This window comes from Pipistrellus hanaki (genome assembly GCF_964339955.1).
Source record: "Pipistrellus hanaki genome assembly, chromosome: 1".
In the NCBI taxonomy this organism is placed as follows: Eukaryota; Metazoa; Chordata; class Mammalia; order Chiroptera; family Vespertilionidae; genus Pipistrellus; species Pipistrellus hanaki.
Window position 1 is genome coordinate 98,329,301 of NC_140503.1, and position 22,872 is coordinate 98,352,172.

Here is a 22,872-nt window from a genome sequence, read left to right on the forward strand (position 1 = left end):
ATAGATCCTCCCTTCCCACAACTGATGGATGGAGAAAGATGTAAACTCCACCTGCAGCCCGGACATTCCTGAGCACCTAACCAGGCACCTTATATGGACTGTACATTGAACCACCAATCAGCACCTGCCAAATACCCTAAGCCCCCCCCCCATCCTAAGTCACTAACATTGTGCCTTATATGAGACCACCAATCAGCCTGTGCTGAGTGCCCTAAGTCCCATCCCTTCTCTTTCTTCCCCTTAAAAGGTGCCTTCACTCCAGTACTCGCGCTCTTTCTCCTCTGGAAGGCAGCCTGGCGGGGTCTTCTCAATAAAGCCTGTGTCCTGGTCTCTGGGTCTCTGGCCCTCTGTTTCATCTTTCAAGGGGAGAGTCCTTGGAAAGTGAACATTTTATAAAGTTCATCAGCTGATTTTGAAGAGCCAGTTTTGGAACCACTACCCTACTCAGTGCTGCCTATTCAAGCAGTTCTCAAACCAGGTGTCAGGCTTTAAGATGACCTTGTAAATTTTACGTTCTAAAATTCTTCATTATATTTAGTGTTAACCCTAAACACCTGCGTTTCATAAAAATCAAGACTACCAAAATTAAAAGCCACTGGGGAGGCGGGGGTGGTAGTGGTGAGGAGAGGCATTTTCTTGTGTAACTACTACTGGGGGCGGATGCGGGGGGAGGGGAACCATCACGCATAGATTGGCTGACACGAATCTCCAATGGGCTAAAGGTGACAAATTCTGATCAACCACAAAGGGGTTTCTAATTTCCTTTAATCCATCCCGGGGCCTACTTTTTTGCATCCCACGGCTGCAACTGACCAAAGATGGTCACAACTCCTCGTTCCCAAAATTCTCTGCGCTTGCTCGGATATTAGTGCAAGGGGGGCTAGAGGGAAAGCCGGAGCTTGTCACCAAGTCTTCCAGGAAGAGCGTAGTCCCCCGGGCATCCGGGCAGGGAGGGGGATAGGGCCCCGGCCAAGCAGGTCTCAGCCACGTAAGTACGCGGGCAAGCAACACCGACCCTCCCGGGGGCTCCGAGCTCTTCAACTTCCAGGCGCACCGCCCCCCGCCCGCCTCCAGTTCAAGGCGTCCCACAGGAAGTGACCTCACGACGGTGGCGCGGATACGCGGGGCACTTCCGGCGGCCGCGCCTGTGGGGGTGGGTTGGAGTATCCCTTTGGTCTCTGGGTTCACCGCCGAGTTTGGGCGGATTGGCGTGGTGTGCCGAGGAGGCGCGGGCCCGACTGCTTGGAGGTGGGAGCAAGGGGCTGCGGCCGGTTTGCGGGCGCCCGTGGGAGAGGCTTTCGGGGTGCCCGGCGGGTTTGCTTTAAGGCTTGGAGATTCCAGGCCTCGCAGGCTTGCTCGCAGGCGGGCGCACGCTCGAGGCCGCGTCGGTCGCCGACGGCCAGGTACTAGGGGTTGCCCTGGGGGCGTGGTTTGAGGTGGAGGCCAAGCGCCGCGGGATTCTAAGCAATTGGGAATGGAGTGGGTGCAGCTTTAGCGGCCTGGCCGCTTGGTTTAGCCTTGTTGATGGCTGCTGCAGCTCGCCCACTCATTGCTTTGTGCCTCAGTTTCCTTTTGCACGGTAGAGTAGGGTGGCAGGGAAGAGCGCGAGTGCCACATCCGTGTCTGATGGCTTGAGGACAGGGATGAACTGGGGTTTGGAAGGGAAGGGTGGCTGGATTCAGCAGAAGGAACTGGGAACTTCCTCATGATTCTTTCCTGCTGCTGGAGTAAGACTGAACTTATTATCGGTGCTCTTTGTGTGATATTGATTGAATTTAACAAGTGGTTAAGGTATTTTGCTGAGCGGGAGGCATAGCCCTCGCCTGCTTGGCCAGTTAGTTTTCAATAAGTCTCCCAATTCTAGAGCGAGCTGGAATCCTAAAATCCTTTCCCCTGGTAACAGAACAGGAACTGAAGACCCAGAATGGTTTTGTTCGCTTCCGTAGCCACAGGCTAAAGTGATTTCATCCTGCCGTCGGTCTAGTGGTCTTAATCTCATCAAAGCAAAATGACAGTCTTTTGAGCAGGTCCCTATTTCAACTGGAACCCCCTCCCCCCCAATAATTCTAGTTTTTTTGTGTGTGTTTTTGTGAATAGCATATTAGGTGTATTGAGCACAAAATTCCTATTTATTGGTTTTTCTGTGAAGATGGTTATAAACAACAACTTTTGATTACCAAGAATATTTCGTTGGAGCTTCCTTGTAATGGTAGGGCTTTGTCTCTCAGACTCTTTTGACTGTGACCCACAGCTAGATACATATTACATCATGACTCACTGTGCCCCCTGCATGCATAAAGTGTGTAACACACACACACACACAACAAAAAAATTTACCCTTTCTACATATGATGCACTCTGACATTATTTCATTGAAAGTAAAAATAGTTGATTGCAACTCACTAAATTGACTGATTACTAAAACCTATAGTTTGAAAAACATTGAACTAGAAAATGTTCAAGTTCCTCATGATTTCTGAGATTCTGTAGTTAATGCAGAGTGGAAAATGTGTAATTTTTCTGTTATTCTTAGCCAGAATAGCCAGGTTATTAGAATTCTTATACATTCAGATCAACAGGACAGGACATCCAAATTGGTAGCTCAAAGTCGGTATAATATCCATAGTGATAGTGTCAATTTTAGCAAAGCATTTATGTCTTTTTTGATGGCATAGTGGATGAGATGGGGGAATTTGCCAGATTGTGGTAAAAGTAGATGTAGTCATGACTTTGAGAATCTGTGTTTTGAAGGTTTGATTTATGGATATAAGACCGCTGGGATCTAGTGATCTGAGTTGAGGCTCTGTCACTTTCTTTATACACAGAATGTCTTTGAAGCCTTATCTGGAAGGTTTGCTTAGCAATTATGTGACCTTGATGAAGCATGATCTGGCTAATCTCAGGATTTTCCCAGTGCAAATTAATGGAATGGAAGGATCTTATAAATGAGGAATTTTACTTGAGTCCAAAAATTCAGTTATACCAGTTAATGATGGTAGAGATGTGTCCTAGGAGGGGCTCATGTATAAAAAGATGTGGAATCTCAATAATCTGAGTCAGTGGTATGGTTAGCCTGTGAGAAGAACTGGTGACCTGAAGTATTAGATTGCATTAGGAAAATGTAAGATCAAGGAAGGTTGTGGCATTACTTGACCACAGCACTGGTTGCTCACACCAGGGATCTACGAGAATAAATTAATTGTGAGGTTAGACATTAAAAGGAGTTAGAATTTGTCAAATTATAAAAAGTCATTTTTTTAATTGGCTGTCTAAGATACGGTGAAGTTGCTTTGGCATGAGTGATTCTTTTTCCCATCATCATTTCATACATATTTAAGGTCAGTGTGGTCTTAAAATATATTTGCTTGAAAGTGTTTAAAACATTGGGAAATCTCTTATTTTTAAGTTGGCATCTGAAATTTTTCATCATAAACTTAAGTAGTTTAAACATTTAATTTTTAAAAATATATTTTTATTGATTTCCGAGAGGAAGGGAGAGGGGACATGTCCTACTGGGGATTGAGCCTGCATCCTGAGCTTGTCCCTTGACTGAAAGACCCTTCAGTCCTCAGGCCAAGGCTATGAGCTTGTGCCCTTGACTGAAATGGAACCTGGGACCCTTCAGTCCTCAGGCCAAGGCTCTATCCCCTGAGCCAAACCAGTTAGGGCTAAATAAAGTTAAGGATATGCTCTGGGTTGGAGTGTTAGCCCATACACGGAAGGGCTGCTGATTCAATTCCTGGTCAACGGCAGGCCCTTGGGCACTTGCAATGTTTCTCTTTCCCTCTTTCTCTCCTTCTCCCTTCCTCCTTCCTCTCTCTCTAAAAATCAATGGGAAAAATATCCTCAGGTTAGGATTAACAACAACACAAAATTAAGGATATAATTTCTTATATTGTAAATTTTGACTTTGTAAAAATAACGCAAGGCTAAATAAAATAACAACTGGATGTTTTTAAAATATATAAAGAAACTTTATTACATTAAAAACCCTCTAAGAGCGCAGTCGTTGGCATAAATCCACTCATGAACCAGGAGATCACAGTTCAGTTCTCAGGGTACATGCCTGAGTTGCATTCTTGATCCCCATTAGGGGGAATGCAGGAGGCAGTCAATTATGATTCTCTCTGATCATTGATGTTTCTATCGCTCTCCCTCTCCCTTCTCTGAAATGAATAAAAACATATTTTTAAAACCCTCTAAGATATAAAATGGTACTATATTATTTTACTGTGCTTGATTTTCAGATGTTAAGCCAGTCTTGTATTCCTGTAATGAACCCCACTTATTCATGGTGTATAATAGTTTTTATATGTTGCTGAATTCAACTTACTAATATTTTGTTAAGAATTTTTGTTTGTGTTCATGAGGGATATTGATCTGAGGTGTTTATTTTTCTTTTGATATCTTTGTTTGTGATTCAGTTGACACTTCAACAATATAGGTTTGAACTATGGGGATCCACTTATACCTGAATTTTTTTCTATTTTCTTTTAAAAATATATTTTTATTGATTTCATAGAAAAAGGGAGGGAAGAGAGAGATAGAAACAACCGGCTGCCTCCTGGACACTCCCCTACTGGGGATCTAGCCCGCAGCCTGTGCATGTGCCCTGACCAGGAATTGAACCGTGACCTCCTGGTTCATAGGTCAACACTCAACCACTGAGCCATGAGTTTTTTCTTTAAATTGGTCTCCATATCCCTGGGTTTTTGTCTCCATAGATTCAATCAAGTGTGGATTGAAAACAGTATTTTTTAAAAAAAATAAATCTTTATCGCTCAGATGATTACAATTGTTTCTCCTTTTCCCCCCCATAGCTCCCTTCCACCCGGTTCCCACCCCACCCTCTGCCCTTATCCCCCCCCCCCCCCCCCCCCCCGCCATTGTCCTCATCCATAGGTGTACGATTTTTGTCCAGTCTCTTCCTGTACCCCCCACATCCCTTTCCCCCTGATAATTATCAATCCACTCCCTTTCTTTGCCCCTGATTATATTATATTCGCCAGTTTATTCTGTTCCTCAGATTTTTAATTCACTTGATTTTTAGATTCACTTGATATATATCCCTTTGCACTCCGCTGTCCCCTCTCAGGGGACATTGCAGTTTATTAGTGATTACGGGGAATTGAGTTATTTCAACGCACTCCGCCGCAAAGTAGCGTCAAGTAGCTGGTAGCCAATGTCCAGAATGGTTCGGAGTGCAAAGGGATATATACGTATTTGTTAACCATAATTTTTATCGTTTTTCTTCTTCTTCCTCTTCTTAAAGAATACCTTTCAGCATTTCATATAATACTGGTCTGGTGGTGATGAACTCCTTTAGCTTTTTCTTATCTGTGAAAAGAAAAAGCTAAAGGAGTTCAATTCTGAATGATAACTTTGCTGGGTAGAGTAATCTAGGTTGTAGGTTCTCGCTATTTACCACTTTGAATATTTCTTGCCACTCCCTTCTGGCCTGCATAGTTTCTGTTGAGAAATCAGCTGATAGTTGTATGGGTACACCCTTATAGGTAACCAACTGCTTTTCTCTTGCTGCTTGTAAGATCCTCTTTTTGTCTTTTGCCCTTGGCATTTTAATTATGATGTGTCTTGGTGTGGTCCTCTTTGGATTCCTTTTGTTTGGGGTTCTGTGCACTTCCTGGACATGTAAGTCTATTTCTTTCACCAGGTGGGGGAAGTTTTCTGATATTATTTCTTCAAATAGGTTTTCAGTATCTTGCACTCTCTCTTCTTCTGGCACCCCCATAATTCTGATATTGATACACTTGAAGTTGTCCCAGGGGCTCCTTACACTATCTTCAACTTTCTGGATTCTCTTTTCTTTTTGCTTCTTCAGAGGAATGTCCTTTGGCTCTTTGTATTCCAAATCTTTGACTTGATTCTTGGCATCCTCCAGTCTGCTGTTGGATCTCTGTATAATATTTTTTATTTCAGTCAGTATATGTTTAATTTCTAGTTGGGTCTCATTAAGTTTATTGGCCTTTTCTAGGAAATTCTTGAAAAACCTTATAACCGTGGTTTTGAACTCTATATCCAGTCTTTTGTTCTCTATCTCTTTTGTTTGAGATCTGTTTCCCTGTCTCGGCATTTTCGCTGCTTCCCGGAGTTGGTAGGATGGCTTTGTGTGCTTGGTGTCCTATATGGCCCAGTGGGTCAGCCTCCCCAGTTACCTGAGGTAGACACTTCGGTGCTCCCTTTTGTGGACTGTGTGTACAGCCTTGTTGTAGTCTTGATTGTTGTTGGTATCCCTGGGAGGAATTGACCTTCAGGCCAATTGGATGTATCAGCTGTGTCTACTCCAGGATACCTTCTGTATTGGAGACAGTCTTATAGGATCAGACTTACAAAATGGTAAAAGCCTCTGTGCTCAGCTTGGATGGGGCAGAGTCTCAGGGCTGAGCTGCCAGTCTTGGCTTCCCATCAGCCCTGCCCTTGTGCGCTCACCTGAGTTTCCACCTGACCTCTGCCTTCTGTGGTGCCCCTGATTTTCCGCCTGACAGTCCAGATTGCCCTGAATTGGATTGGGTCTTTGTAGTTCGGAGCTTCTGACTCCTTCCACTATGGAGAGGCTGTGGCAACCTCTGCGGTCAGACCTCTCTGCGCGCACTCACTCACGTGCAACTGTAGACCCTGCCCGCTGCAGCTCCCGGCTCCCCTAGTCTCCCAGTCTCTGAGTCTGCGGGTGCCTATCTCTACAGTCCGGATTCCACCCATATGAGCCTGGGTCCATGGAGTTTCGGCCAGGGTTGGGGTTCAGTACAGTTGGAAAGGGTTCAGTGCAACTGGGGACTTCCCTTCCCCTCCCGCCAGCCAGGCATTCGGCCGCACTTCCTCTCTGTGTGCACATCACCCTACCTCAGCGCTTTGCGGCCCCCAATCCGATCCGTGAGTCACTCACCTTCTTTCTAATTGTAGATTTCCCACTCTGCCAACTTTCCTGTGTTTTTGGATGATGTCTATTCTGATTTTAGTTGTTGTTTTGAAATTGTTGTGCGAGGCAGCAGCTTAGGTGCTTACCTAGGCCACCATCTTGGTCTCTCGAAAACTGTGTTTTCAATTCTCAGTTGGGAATCTACCGATTAATGGTCAACTGTATGCATTGTTTATGCCATTTTATGTAAGGGACTTGAGCATCGGTGGATTTTGGTATCTTTCTGGGTGTGGGAATGTTCTAGAACCAATCCCCTTTGGCTACCAAGGGACAGTGTTAAGTTTTTTGGGAATCAAAAGTTCAGAGATTTTAGACTGCCCCTAACTCCCTCATTGTTCAGGATCAACTGTACTATCATGCTAAATTAGTTGGGAAATATTCCTTCCTTTTATATTCTTTGAAAGAGTTTGTCAATTATTTCTTTCTACATGTCTAATAGTATTTACTAATGAAGCCCCTGGGCCTGGACTTTTTTTTATGGGTAAATCTTTAATTACTTATTCAATTTCTTTACTTGATATAGGTCTATCCACATTTTCTTTTATTTCTTGAGTCACTTTTGGTAATTTGTATCATTCTGGAAATTGGTCCTTTTTTTTTTTTTCTTTTTCATTTTCCTTTTTTGAACTTGTATCCATCCATTTTCACAAGATTTAATCCTAAAACATAAAGGTCCAGATGGTAGGCTTTGTGAACCATGTAGTTTCTGTCATAACTGTTCAACTTTTTCATTGTAGTTCAAAAAACAACCACAGACAAGCAAACAGCTGAGCATGGTTGTGTTCTCATAGAACTTTATTGGTAGTGGGCAAGATTTGGCCCATGCACTGTACTTTTCTAATCTCTGTCCTGAAATAATGAATGTTATGGTTAAAAATCTTTTATTGATAATCCAATTATCTAGGCAGATCAAGTTTTTGAAAAGTAGTGTGGAAATTCTTTTGCTTGTATATGCTTAGTGGTTAGTGTCAGCCTATGCACAGAAGGGTTTCAGGTTCGATTCCAAGTCAGGGGCAAGTCCCTACTTGCTCAGGTTGCGGGTTAAATTCCATTCTGGGTCAGGACATGGGGGAGGCAACCAGTCCATGTGTCTGTCTCACATCGATGTTTCTCTCTCCCTCCCTCCCTCCCTCCCTCTCTAAAAATTAATGGAAAAAGATATCCTTGGGTGAGGATTAACAACAACAACAAAAAGAAGTAAAAGTCTTTTCACATTTGATTAATTCTGGTATTTTAAAAATTCTTACTGTAGCTTTTCATTCTGCATCTATCTAAAATAAGCATCAGAATAGAATCATGTTGGGCATAAATGATCGGAAAAGAAATTCATACTTTTGTGACATTAAGTAGACAAAAGGCTGATCAGGATAAGGAAAATAAGCCTGAAGTACATATGTGTATTTTGTTCCGTTTACTGTCATCAGTGTTGTGGAAATTGTGTTGTATGGGAAATTTACCTGATTTATTAAATTTTTATAGATACATTGTAATTGTTGCAACCCAGTGATGGATATGTGAGGGTTTATTATGCTGTTCTACCTACATTTTTGTACTTTGAAATTTTCTATAATAAAATATATATTTTTTTAAAGTCTTATAGATGAATCTGCTAATGTATTGCTTCTTTTATTTCTGTTCTGTCAGGATAGTTTTGTGATACTTGCTCAGTTAGATCACTAGAGAACTATTGTACCTGAGTTTGTCTTTAAGTTTTTATGTTTTTGATTACCACAGGAGTGCTTTTTTGCTCCTTTGTATTCTTTTTTATTATTTTTCCTGTTTTATACTTTATATTTTATGTAGATATATTTCTGAAATAAATATTTGAAACAGCTTGAAATGCTATTCTATTTATTTTTTTATTTTTCATGAAAAACACTAAGCTAGTGTTTCATTTTGCACTTAATATTGTAAGTGTCCTAATTATGCCCCAATTAATTATCTGTTTAGACTTAGTGTCTAAACACAGGTGACCAGGAGTCAGCAATAACGGCCTATCCCTTGGTGCTTCAATGTCTAGACAGCTAAGCCAAACCGGAACATATGAACACACAGGACAAAATTAGTATGCAATCACACATGGGTTATTTACTGATTCCTAGTGGGTCCCAGGCTCCAGCAAAGGCCACCCGGCGATGCACACTGATAGACGGACGACAAGGACATACAGGCGCCGCAGTTGGTTTAGGCTCGCACAGCAGAGCAGTCAGTCGGGCACGTCTCACGGAGCAACATGGAGGAGTCCTCTTGTCAGGCAGGAGATGTTGACTGAAGAAATGTTCGATGCTTATATAGCCGGTAGTAAACAACTTGTGTCCTTATCAGTATGGGCCAGTCAGTGCGTCTTATGCTAGGGCGTTGACACTTTAGGGTAGGGGTGTCGAACTCAATCAGAGACGGGGCCAAAATCTAAAATCCAGCCTAAATCGCGGGCCGAATGGTTTACTGAACAGTCATAAACTGACAGTGTCATAAACTGACAGCGGAGTGCAGTGATGACAGTGCGGTGCGGGCCACATTGCAAGGCCTGGCGGGCTGGATTTGGCCCGTGGGCCTTGTGTTTGACATATGTGCTTTAGGGGCTCAGGGTTTTCACATCAAGATAGTGGGGTGTTCACCAATTTAAAAGTTACAGAGTATTAAGGTCAGCAGACATTTCACACAATAATTGCTTCATATATTAGAAAGGTTTCTTTATGACCATAACATTATTATAACAGTAAGTTACATGTTTACTCATATACTCATCTGCTATTTCCTGACTTCCTTCTGTGTCTAGGACAGTGTTAGATGTCATATCTTATATAGGATTTTGCGTAGAGTATGCTTGAAGGATATTGTATTTTTAGAATCATTTCCAAAAACAGCGAGGCATTTAAAAAAATATTTTTTTATTGATTTCATAGAGGAAGGGGAGAGGGAGAGAGTGATAGAAACATCAATGATGAGAGAGAATCCCTGATCAGCTGCCTCCTGCACTGGGGATTGAGCCTGCAACCCAGGCATATGCTCTTGGCCAGAATCGAACCCGGGACCCTTCAGTCAGTAGGCCAACACTCTAGTCACTGAGCCAAACCGGCTAGGGTCAGCCAGGCATTTAGATACAAATATTTAGGTACTCTAGACTTTGAGTGATTATCTTCTGTCAGATTTATTATGTTTCATTCATTCATTGAATATTTATTGAGTTCCCCTTCTATTCTAGGCATTCTTATTGACTGAACAGGACAGTCAAGGTTCCTTGCCTTCATGGAACTTACAGTCTAGTGGGGTGACTCACAACATAAACAAATAAGATAATTCATATGGGTGATTTATTCTGAGCTCATACAGAAGGTAAGATGTTTGAGAGTGTTGGGGAATAGATTGGGTATCCAGGGAAAGCCTCTTTTGGGTGGTGACATTTTAGCAGATACCCGAAAGACAAGATAGAACTAGCCATTCACAGAGTTGGAGAGAGCGTATTCTGAGACTACGTGGTGCAACGTTCTGGAGGGAAGGAGCAAGCTTAACATATTTGAGCAACAGTAGGAAGACCAGTGTGTCTGCAGGACAGTGGAAAGGGAATGGTGAGAGATGAAGCTGTGTGAGGTCATCTCTCACACAGCTTCAGATCATGTAGGGACAATAGTGTTATGGAAAGGAAGGTTGTCTTGATGACTAGTACAGTTGTTAAGATCATGACAACTGATTTACATTTGAAAATTTGCTCTGGTTGCTGTGCAAAGAAAGAATAGTAGGAGGGGCAGGAGTGGTAGTAGAGAGACCAGTTATGGGATTTATGCAAATATGAGATTGTGGTGGTTTGCAACTAGGTTTATAGATATAATACAAATAAATAGTACAAGATTAAACTCTGTGCATATTCACAACTATAAACCTACTTTTGCCTACCCCTTTATGTACATTCATGTACAAGTCTTTGTGAATATGCTTTAATTTCTCTTGGATAGATCTTGGGAATGAAATTTTGGGTCATGGGAGTGTGTTCCATATTACAAGAAACTGCCAAACTGTTTTCCAAAGTGGTTATATCATTTTATGTTATCAGCATTGTAAGAGAGTCCCAGTTGCTCCACATTGTCACACACTTTTGGTATTACCAGCAAGTTCTCTTTTTTATTTTCTTTTTAAAAATATATTTTATTGATTTTTTTACAGAGAAGAAGGGAGAGGGAGGGAGAGTTAGAAACATCGATGAGAGAGAAACATCAATCAGCTGCCTCCTGCACACCTCCTACTGGGGTTGTGCCTGCAACCAAGGTAAATGCCCTTGACGGGAATCGAACCTGGGACCCTTCAGTTTGCAGGCTGACACTCTATCTACTGAGCCAAATCAGATAGGCGAGCCAGTTCTTTTTATTTTAAGTCATTGTAGTGGCTTTATAATGGTATCTTACGGTGTGTGTTTTCTGATTTGATTTTTTTATTGTAAAATATACATAGAATTTACCATTTTACCCATATTTTACTGTTACAATTCAGGGCATTGAGTACGTTCACATTGTGTAACCATCATCACCATCTTCAGAACTTTTTCATTATCACCAACTGAAACCCTGTCCTCATTAAATAATAACTCCCCATGCCCTGCTCCCCCGGTCCCTGGCAGCCACCATTATATTTTCTGTCTCTCTGAGTTTGACTACTCTAGGAACCTCATATAAGTGGAATCATACTAAATTTGTCCTTTTGTAACTGTCTTATTTCACTTACATAATGTCTTCAAGGTTTATCTATGTTGTAACATATCAGAACTTCCTTTTTAAGACTGAATTTTATTATTCCATTCTATGTATATGTCACATTTTGTTTATCCATTCATCTCATGAACATTTGGATTGTCTGGTGTTTAAATTTGCCTTTACTAAATTAATGATGTTGAAAAGCTTTTCATATGTTTATTGGGCATTCAGATAACTTCTTTTGCTTGCTTTAAAAATGTAAAATCATAAGCTTTCCATATATATTCTTTTTTCTTTTTTCTTTCTTTTTTTTATTGATTTCAGAGAGGAAGGGAGAGGGAGAAAGAAATAGAAACATCAGTGATGAGAGAGAATCAGTGATAGGCTGCCTCCTGCATGTCCCACAGTGGAGATCGAGCCTGCAACCCGGGCATGTGCCCTGATTTGGAATCGAACTGTAATCTCCTGGTTCATAAGTCAACACTGAACCAACTGAGCCATGCCGGCCAAGCTAAATTTTCCTTACATATTTTTTATATAATCCCTGGGTCAGATACTTCTGTTGTGAATATTTCTCCTTGACTATAGCTTACCTTTTCCCCCCTCATTGTTTTGGGTTGTTTATAATAGAAGAAAGCAGGCCCATCTTTTTACCGTGGTAAATCTGAAAGTTTACTTGAAGTGCTTCACTGCCTGGGAAGTAGTCTCCAGTGGAGTGATTTGGGGATGAGGCAAGATGATATGGAATACCTTCTTAAATGTTTTATTATAGTACCATTTTATTTTATATGGATATTTCTTTTTTTTATTGTTTAAAGTATCCTATCTAATAAAAGTAATATGCAAATTGACCATCACTCCAACACAAGATGGCTGCCCCCATGTGGTCAAAGATCCTGCCCCCATGTGGACACAAGATGGCCAGCAGGGGAGGGCAGGTGGGAGGGACCAGGCCTGTAAGGGAGGGCAGTTGGGGGAAACAAGCCTGCAGGGGAGGGCAGTTAGGGGCAAACTGGCTGGCAGGGGAGCAGTTAGGCATCAATCAGGCTGGCAGGCGAGTGGTTAGGGGTTGATCAGGCTGGCAGGCAGAGCGGTTAGGGGCAATCAGGAAGGTAGGCAGGTGAGCAGTTGGGAGCCAGCAGGCCTGGATTATGAGAGGGCAGTCGGACATCCCTCAAGGAGTCTCAGATTGGAGATGGCGCATGCTGGGCTGAGGGAAACACCCTCACACATGAATTTCGTGGATCGGGCCTCTAGTTACATACAGTAATACGTATATCTCCTCCCCCCCTCCCCATTGACCTTCCCCCAGCCTCCCTTACCCTCCATTGTGTTCCCTCATTCTCCCATCCCCCCGCCAGTGTCTTGTGTCCATTGGTGTGCTTATATGCATGCATACAAGTCCTTTGGTTGATCTCTTTCCCCCCACTCCCCAACACTCCCCAGCCTTCTTGCTGTAATTTGCCAGTCTGTTTGGTGCTTTACTGCCTCTGTATCTATCTTTTTGTTCATCAGGTTATAATGTTCTTTGTTTTCCATAAATGAATGAGATCATGTGATATTTTTCTTTCATTGCCTGGTTTATTTTCCTTGACGTAATGCTCTATAGTACCATTATTTTAAATATATGGCTATCTAGCCTGGCGGGAATGGCTCAGTGGTTGAGTGTCAACTCATGAATCAGAAGATCATGGTCTGGTTCCTGGGTTGCGGGCTTAATCCCTGGTGCAGAGCGTACAGGAGGCAGCCCATCAGTGATTCTCATTATTGATGTTTCTATCCCTTTCTCCCTCTCCCTTTATGTAAAAGATATGACTATCTAAACCTATCCAGAGAATGATTTGATTTGAAAAAAATAGTTTTCTGCGCTGGTACATTGTAATTTGACAAAAAGGTGATTTTACCTTTGAACTGATTGAGCTTCTATCCTAAGACAATGATTTAAAACAAGCACTAAATGAAATTAGTCATTGCTGCATTTTTTTATAAATGAAAAATAGAATTATCTGAATGCTTAAAAAAAAGAAAGGAGTAGTATGTACAACACAGAAAATATGCCTTTGTATTAAGAAGCTGAGGGTTTTTATTGTTTTTTGTTTTTGTGTTTTTTTTTAGAACCTCACTGAGGATATGTTTTTATTCTTAGAGAGAGAGAAAGAGAGAGAGAAATAGACAAACATTGATTGGTTGCCTCCTACACATCCACCAACCAGGGATTGAACTCTGGATTTAGATATGTGCGGGAATAGAACGTGCAACCTTTTAGTGTACAGGACAATGTTCCAACCAACTGAGCCACTCGGCCAGAGCCTAAGGAGCTAACTTTTGCTCTGGTTACAGTGTGTAAAATACCCAATATAATATCTGGGTTGCAAATACCCCATCTGTAAAATCGGATAGTGAAGTAGCTACCTCATTGCGATTGGAAGGAAAGAATGGCCCCTAACGGTTTAGCTCATGCCTGAAATGGTAAGTATGCAATAAATGCAATCTCTGATGTTCTTACACAATATGATGTGTAAATGGTTGTGGGATTGTGTGTTTTCTAATCATCTCTTATTTTCTTGAAGGTGATTTTTCCCTTTTCTGTTACCCACCACATTAAACTACCACCAAATTCAAACCACCATCTAAACTAGTAATGGTCTTGAATCCATCGGCTTTTTTCCACCTTCATTGATGTTACCTATTCTAGCTTACCATCATCTCTCAAATGGACTTTGTGGTCGCACTGCATCTTTTTTTGCACCTCTTACAGTTTGTATTCTTTAAAAAAACAACAACAAAAAACCAGAAATTTATTCTCACAGTTTTGAAGGCCAGCAGTCTGATCTCAGAGTGTCATTTAGCAGGGTTGGTTCCTTCCTGGGGACTCTGAGGGAGAAGCTGCTCCATGCTCTTAGCCTCTGATTGCTGGCCATCCATGGCTTGTGGCAGCATTGTTCCAGTCTCTGCCTCTGTCTGATAGACATGGCATTTACTCTGTATCCAGTTTGTGTTCTTTAATGGTGGCCTTTGATGAACATGACTTTTTACTTGGATGAAATCTAATTTATCAGATTTTTTTCTTCCAGGATTAGAATTGGTGTTTTGTCTGAGAAATCTTTATCCCAAGGTCACTAACATACTCTGCATTTTGTTTTCCTAGTGGCTTTAGTTTTTGCTTTTATGTTTAGATAGTTTATTTCAAATTAATTTTTGTATATGGTGTGGGATAGGAATAGGTTATTTTTCTCACATATCCATCCAGTTATTCTATCACCCTTCGGTTAAAATTACTTTCATTTATCCATTGATTTACCTTGTTACCTTGATCTGGTCAGTTGACTATATGTGAGTGAGTCAACTTCTGGTCTCTATTCTGTTTCATTGTCTGTCTATTCTTGCAACAGTATAACACTGATTTCCACAGTTTAATAGTAAATCTTGATATAAGGTAGTGAAACATCTAACTTTGCTTTTTTTTTTTTCACAGTTGTTTTGACTTCTCTATTTTGCATTTCCATATACTATTAGGACCAGTTTTTCATCTCCCAAAAGGGCAGCTGAGATTTTTATTGATATATGTATTTGATTCACTTGGGGAGACTTGACAACATTAAGCTCTTCCGTCTATGAATGTGGTACATCTCTACATTTATTTAGATATTTAAAAAATATTTCTCATCAGTTTCTATTGGAGATCCTATACATTTTTCATTAGATTTATTCCTAAGTGTTTTATGTTTTTTAATATCATTATAAATAGTATTTTAAACTTTGACTTTCAATTTTTTGATGCTATTCTATAGAATACAGTTGTCTATTATATATTGAGCATGTATCCTGTGACTTTGCTAAATTCACTTATTAATTTTAGTAGGATTTTTTAATTTTTTAGTACAGTCCCTAGGGTTCTTTTGTTTTTTTTTAATCTTTATTGTTTAGACTATTACAGTTATTCCTCTTCTCCCCCCCCCCCCCCCCCGCCCCATAGCTCCGCTCCACCTGGTTCCCACCATACCCTATGCCCTTACCCCCCCTCCCCCCCCACTATACTCATCTATAAGTGTATGATTTTCATCCAGTCTCTTCCCACACCCCCTACTCCCCTATCCCACCAAGGATTGTCAGTCCACTCCCTTTCTATGCCAATGATTCTATTATATTCACCAGATTATTCTGTTCATCAGATTTTTCACTTGATTTTTAGATTCACTTGTTGATAGATATGTATTTGTTGTCACTTTGTTGTTCATAATTTTTATCTTTACCTTTTTCTTCTTATTCCTCTTCTTAAAGAATACCTTTCAGCATTTCCTATAATACTGGTTTGGTGGTGGTGAACTCCTTTAGCTTTTTCTTATCTGTGAAGCTCTTTATCTGACCTTCAATTCTGAATGATAGCTTTGCAGGGTAAAGTAATCTTGGTTGTAGGTTCTTGCTATTCATCACTTTGAATATTTCTTGCCGCTCCCTTCTGGCCTACATAGTTTCTGTTTAGAAATCAGCTGACAATTGTACTGGTGCTCCCTTGTAGGTAACTAACTGCTTTTAATATTCTCTCTTTGTCTTTTGCTCTGGGCATTTTAATTACGATGTGTCTTGGTGTGGTCCTCTTTGGGTTTCTTTTGCTTGGGATTCTGTGTGCTTCCTGGAATTATAAGTCTATTTCTTTCACCAGGTGGGGGAAGTTTTCTAATATTATTTCTTCAAATAGGGTTTTAGTATCTTGCTCTCTCTCTTCTTCTGGCACCCCATAATTCGGATGTTGGATGTTGGTACGCTTGAAGTTGTCCCAGAGGCTCCTTACACTGTCTTTCTTTTTTTTTCTTTTCCTTTTTTCTTTTCCAGTTGGGTGTTTTTTGTTGTTTTTTTTTGTATTTCAAATATTTGACTTGATTCTTGGAGTCCTCTAGTCTGCTGTTGGATCTCTGCATATTATTTTTAATTTCAGTCAGTGTATGCTTAATTTCTAGTTGGTCCTTTTTCATATCCTCGAGGGTCTTCCTAAATTTATCAGCATTTTCTAGAAAGTTCTTGAAAAACCTTATAACCATGTTTTTGAACTCTATATCCAGTAGTTTTCTTTCCTCCATTTCTTTTATTTGTGACATGTTTCTTTGTCTCTGCATTTTCGCTGCTTCCCTGAGTTGATAGAGTGGCTTTGTGTGCTAGGTATCCTATATGGCCCAGTGGCTCAGCCTCCCCAGTTACCTGAGGTGGACACTCTTGGTGCACCCCTTTGTGGGCTGTGTGCACAGTCTTGTAGTTAAGCCTTGATTGTTGTTGGTATCACTGGGAGGAATTGGCCTCCAGGTTAATTGGCTGTGTAGTTCAGCCATGTCTACAATGGGAGAACTTCTGTGCTGGAGACACCCTTATGAAGCAAGATTTGCTTCAGTGGGTTTTGGTGCTCACTGAGTCTGCCCCCCAAGTGTGTCCCTTATGGATTTGAGGAGTTGTAATGTGGATGGTCCTACTCTGACCCCTGGGTACACTGGCTCTTGAATTTCCAAGGAGGTGCTAATTTAGCCTCTGCCAGAGGCCACCCAGCAGGACCTGGGTGGCCTCTGGCAGAGATCTGCAGATCTCTCTTCTTTGTTTGGGGTTTGGAGGTGCCCAGGTGAGGCCCAGCTGTGAAGCAATTCAAGCTGCTGTGGGGCTGTAGGCCTTCTTTTGGATGTTTTGGGTCTTTCTGACTCAGCTGCAGTTTGTTAGGTAAGTTTAGATTTCGAAGGACCAGGCCATTCATATGCAAAAGCCTCTGTGCACAGCTTGGATGAGGTGGAGTCTTGGGGCAGAGCAAACAGTAATGGCTTCCCTTCAGCCCTGCCTTAAGAGGCCTCTGGATCACAGTGTCCCATTGTACTCGCTGCAAGCACCTCTGAGAGAAAGCCGCCCTCGAGTTCTGCCTGCTGCCAGACAGTCCAGTTTCTCCCTATGAGTCTGGGTCCCCAGAGTCTAACCCAGAGTCTCACCCAGAATGGGAATTTAGAGCATTTGGGAGTTTGTGTCTTTCTGCAGATTGAAATAGCCAGCCGCATCCTCAGTTGCCAGGCCTCTCCGTGCACACCTCAGTACCTCTGCATTTTACTTCGCAGCTCCTCTGAGTCTCAATGTGCTTTTATCTTCACTTCTAGTTGTAGAATTTCCACTTAGCCACCCTTCTTGTGGTTCTGGATGATGTCCGTTTTGTCTTTTAGTTGTAGTTTTGAAGTGGTTGTGCGAGGCAGCAAGTTCAAGTGTTTACCTATGCTGCCATCTAGGTTTCTCAATTGTCCCTAGGGTTTTTATATACATAGTTGTATAGTTTACAAATAAAGACTATTTTACTTCTACTTTTCCAGTAGTTATGCTTTTTATTTTTATTTATTTTTTTGTTCTCTAGCTTTTATTTATTTAATTTATTTTATTTATTTGTATTTTAATTTCTTTATTAAGGTATTACATATTTGTCCTCATCCCCCCATTACCTTCCCAAACCCCCATCCCTCCCCACTCATGCCCTCTCTCCACTGTTGTCTGTGTCCACTAGTTAGACTTATATGCATGTATACAAGTCCTTCGGTTGATCTCTCCCCTTACCCCCACCCTCCCCTACCTTCCCACTGAGGTTTGATAGTCTGATTCATGCTCCCCTGTCTCTGGATCTATTTTTGTTCATCACTTTATGTTGTTCATTATTTCCCATAGATGAGTGAGATCATGTGATATTTATCTTTCTCTGACTGACTTATTTCACTTAACATAATGCTCTTCAGTTCCATCCATTTTGTTGCAAATAGTAAGAGTTCCTTCTTTTTTAGCACAGCACAGTATTCCATTGTGTAGATGTGCCACAGTTTTTTAATCCACTCATCTACTGATGGGCACTTAGGCTGTTTCCAGATCTTAGCTATGGTAAATTGTGCTGCTATGAACATAGGGGTGCATATATCCTTTTTGATTGATGTTTCTAGTTTCTTTTTTTTTTCTTTTTTTTTTTTTTAATATATTTTATTGATTTTTTTTTACAGAGAGAGGGATAGAGAGTTAGAAACATCAATGAGAGAGAATCATCGATCAGCTGCCTCTTGCACACCCCCCACTGGGGATGTGCCCGCAACCAAGGTATATGCCCTTGACCGGAATCGAACCTGGGACCTCTCAGTCCACAGGCCGACGCTCTATGATACACTGAGCCAAACCGGCCTCGGCTGTTTCTAGTTTCTTGGGATATATTCCTAGAAGTGGGATCACTGGGTCAAATGAGAGTTCCATTTTTAGTTTTTTTGAGGAAACTCCATACTGTTCTCCAAAGTGGCTGCACCAGTCTGCATTCCCACCAGCAGTGCACAAGGGTTTCTTTTTCTCCACATCCTAGCCAGCACTTGTTATTTGTTCATTTGTTGATAATAGCCGTTCTGACAGGTGTCAGATGGTACCACATTGTCATTTTGATTTACATCTCTCAGATAATTAGTGACTTTGAGCATGTTTTCATGTTTCTTGGCCTTCCTTCTGTCTTCTTTTAAATAATTTTATTTAGGTCTGTTGCCCATTTTTTTTTTATTGGATCATTTAGCTTCCTTTTTTAAAAAAAATATATATTTTATTGATTTTTTGCAGAGAGGAAGAGGGATAGAGAGTTAGAAACATCGATGAGAGAGAACTATCAATCAGCTGCCTGTTGCACACTCCCCACCAGGGATGTGCCCGCAACCCAGGTACATGCCCTTGACCGGAATCGAACCCGGGACCCTTCAGTCCGCAGGCCTACGCTCTATTCACTGAGCCAAACCAGTTATCTTCCTTTTGTTAAGTTGTATGAGTTCCCTGCAAATGTTGGAGATTAAACCCTTATCAGTGATAACATTGTCAAATATGTTCTCCTATATCACATGTGTCAAACACAAGGCCCGCGGGCCAAATCCAGCCCGCCAGGCCTTGCAATGTGGCCCGCACTGCGCTGTCATCACTGCACTCCGCTGTCAGTTTATGACATTGTCAGTTTATGACTGTTCAGTAAACGATTCGGCCCGCGATTTAGGCTGGATTTTAGATTTTGGCCCCTTCTCTGATTGGGTTCGACACCCCTATCCTATATAGTAGGCTTTCTTGTTTTGTTGATGTTTTCTTTTGCTTTGCAAACGCTTTTTATTTTGATGTAGTCCCATTTGTTTATTTTTTCTTTAGCTTACATTGCCCTAGGAGCAGAATCAGTGAAGAACTTCCTTCGACATGTATTTGAGATTTCTCTGCCTGTGGATTCCTCTAGTATTTTTATGGTTTCCCGTCATATGTTTAAGTCCAATATCCATTTTGAGTTTATTTTTGTATATGTGTAAGTTGGTGGTCTAGTTTCATTTTTTTTGCATGTATCTGTCCAATTTTCCCAACATCATTTATTGAAGAGACTGTATTGACTCCATTGTATGTTCATGCCTCCTTTGTCGAATATTAATTGGGCATAGTGGTTTGGGTTGATATCTGGGTTCTCTATTTTATTCCATTGATCTATATGTCTGTTCTTGTGCCAGTACCAGGCTGTTTTGAGAACATTGGCTTTGTAATACAAATTGATATCTGGTATTGAGATCTCACCTACTTTGTTCTTCTTTCTCAGGATTGCTGTGGCTATTTGGGTTCTTTCTTTTTTTTTTTAATTTTTTATTCCAGATGAATTTTTGGAGAGTTTGTTCTAGGTCTGTTAAATATTTTAATGGGGAGTGGATTGAATCTGTAGATTGCTTTGAGTAGTATGGACATTTTGATGATGTTGATTCCACCAGTCCATGAACATGGTATGTTCTTTCATCTGTTTACATTTTCCTCTATCTCTTTATTCAGTGTCCTGTAGTTTTCCAGGTATAGGTCTTTTACCTCCTTAGTTACGTTTATTCCTAGGTATGTTAAATTTTTATTTATTTATTTATTTATTTATTTATTTATTTATTTATTTATTTTTATATGATGGTAAATGCGATTGCTTTTTTCATCTCTTTTTGTAAGTTCACTATTGGTGTATAGAAGTGCCATAGACTTCTTGGTGTTAATTTTGTATCCTGCTACCTTAATACATTTATTAAGTCGAATAATTTTTTGATGGAGTCTTTAGGGTTTTCTATGTACAGTATCATGTCATATGCGAATAAGGACAGTTTTACTTCTTTTCCAATTTGGATGCCTTTTATTTCTTTTTCTTGTCTGATAGCAATGGCTAGTACTTCTAGTACTATGTTGAACAGGAGTGGTGAGAATGGGCATTCCTGTCTTGTTCCTGTTCTTAGGGGAAATGGTTTTAGTTTTTGTCCATTGAGTGTGATGTTGGCTGTGGATTTATCATATATGGCTTTTATGATGTTGAGGTATGATGCTTCTTTTCCCACCTTCTAGAGTTTTTATCAAAAAAGGGTGTTGGACTTTGTCAAATGCTTTTTCTGCATCAATTGATATGACTTTGATTTTTCCCCCTTAATTTGTTTATGTGATATATCACATTTATTGATTTGTGGATATTGTTCCATCCTTGTATCCCCAGGATAAATCTTACTTGGTCATGGTGTAAGATCTTTCTTGTGTACGGTTAGATCTGATTTGCTAGAATTTTGTTGAGGATTTTGGCACCTATATTCATGGTATATTGGCTTGTAATTCTCTTTCATTGTGTTGTCTTTATCTGGTTTTGGTATTAGGGTGATGCTGGCTTCATAGAAGGAGCTTCAAAGCGGTCCTTCCCCTTGAATTTTTTGGAATAGTATGAGGAAGATAGGTTTTAGTTCTTCCTTGAATGTTAGGTAAAACTCTCCTGTGAAGCCAGCTGGCCCCGGGCTTTTGTTTGCTGGAAGCTTTTTTTTTTTTTTTTTTTTTTTATCAATCTTTATTGTTCATATTATTACAAAGGTTCCTCATTTCTTCCCCCCTCCACCAGGTTCCCACCCCACCCTCCGCCCCCTCCCCATACCTCATTGTCCTCATCCATAGGTGCAGTTTATGTTCAGTCTCTTCCTCCCTCCCTTTCCCCGAGAGTAAATCCCTTTTCAGATAGTAAATCAGTTACTTAGCATTTTCTCATATCAATAATATCTCCACATGCCCAATGATACACTTCACACAAAAGACATTTCCAAATAGGTCAACCAGCCTCATCCAGGCCCCACCCAAGGCACTCACAGATCAATACCCTAGCGCTATACTAAATCAACACATCCAGATCTAAGCCTTCATCACTTGATTCAGCAGACCCTCAAGTTCCTGCAAAAGTTTCCAGCCATGTCTGAGAGGCAGCCTTGGGGCAGGGGCAGGGGCAGGCGAGGAGTGAGCTGTTCCGGGCCTGGATGCTCCGGGCCTGGCCTCTGTTGCTCTGGTTCGTTCCGCAACCAGCTGCTCCGGGTCTGGTCACTGACGCTCCCGACCTAGTTGCTCTGGACTTGGCTGCTGCTGCTATGGGCCCGGCCTCTCCGGGCCTGGCTGCTCCCAGCCTGGCAGCTGCTGCTGCGGGCCTGGCCACACCCGACCCGACTGCTCTGGGTCTGGCCACTCCCAGCCTGGCCGCCGCTACTCCGGGCCTGACCGCACCAGATCTGGCTGCTCCGGGCCTGGCTGCTCCCAGCCTGGCAGCCGCTGCTCCGGGCCTGGCCACACCAGTCCCGGCTGCTTCAGGCCTGGCCACACCTGACCCGGCTGCTCTGGGCCCGGCTGCTCCGGGCTCGGCCGCTCCAGGCCTGGCCGCTCCCAGCCTGGCAGCTGCTGCTCCTGGCCTGGCCGCTCCCGACCTGGCTGCTCTGGGCCTGGCTGCCCTGGGCCCGGCCGCTTCGAGCCTGGCCGCTCCCGGCCTGGATGCTCTGGGCTTGGCTACTGCTGCTCTGGGCCTGGCTGCTCCCGACCCAGCTGCTCTGGGCCCGGAAGCCGGGCCCGGCCACTCCGGGTCTGGGTGTTCCTGGACTGGCCACCCTGGGCTTGGCCACCTCCGCCTCAGGCCTGGCTGCCACTGCCCCAGGTCTGGCTGCTTCAGTGCTGGCTGTTGATGCTCTGGTTCTGGCTGCTGCTGCTCTGGGGCCTGGCCGTTGCTGCTCCGGGCCCAGCTGCCACTGCCTTGTGCCTGGCCACTCTAGGCCTGGCCGCCGCTGTTCCAACATTCTGTCCTTTTTTTTTTAAAAAAAAAAAAAACAAAAACAAACGCATTTATGTTGCAATGTTGGCTGGTGAGTTGAGTTCTGACTTAGTCTTTGATTTTTCAAGATCTTCTTTGTATTCTTTCTTAAGTAATTTTACTATCTTTTGCTCTCACTT

At 42.0% G+C, this 22,872-nt stretch overlaps 1 protein-coding gene across 5 annotated transcripts in view; it reads left to right on the forward strand.

Moving 5' to 3' along the window:
• Window positions 1-1,093: 1,093 nt before the first annotated feature.
• The window catches only part of EDC3 (enhancer of mRNA decapping 3), an 80,568-nt gene continuing 58,789 nt past the window's right edge, over window positions 1,094-22,872 (forward strand). Inside the window, exons 1-2 of one of the 5 annotated variants that reach the window (XM_084905985.1) lie at window positions 1,126-1,403; window positions 10,140-10,270. The gene's annotated coding sequence lies outside the window, so the exon portion shown is untranslated. Of the gene's footprint in view, window positions 1,404-10,139; window positions 10,271-22,872 lie in introns of all 5 variants that reach the window. The other 4 variants (XM_084905986.1, XM_084905987.1, XM_084905983.1 and 1 more) reach the window with 4 other exon arrangements.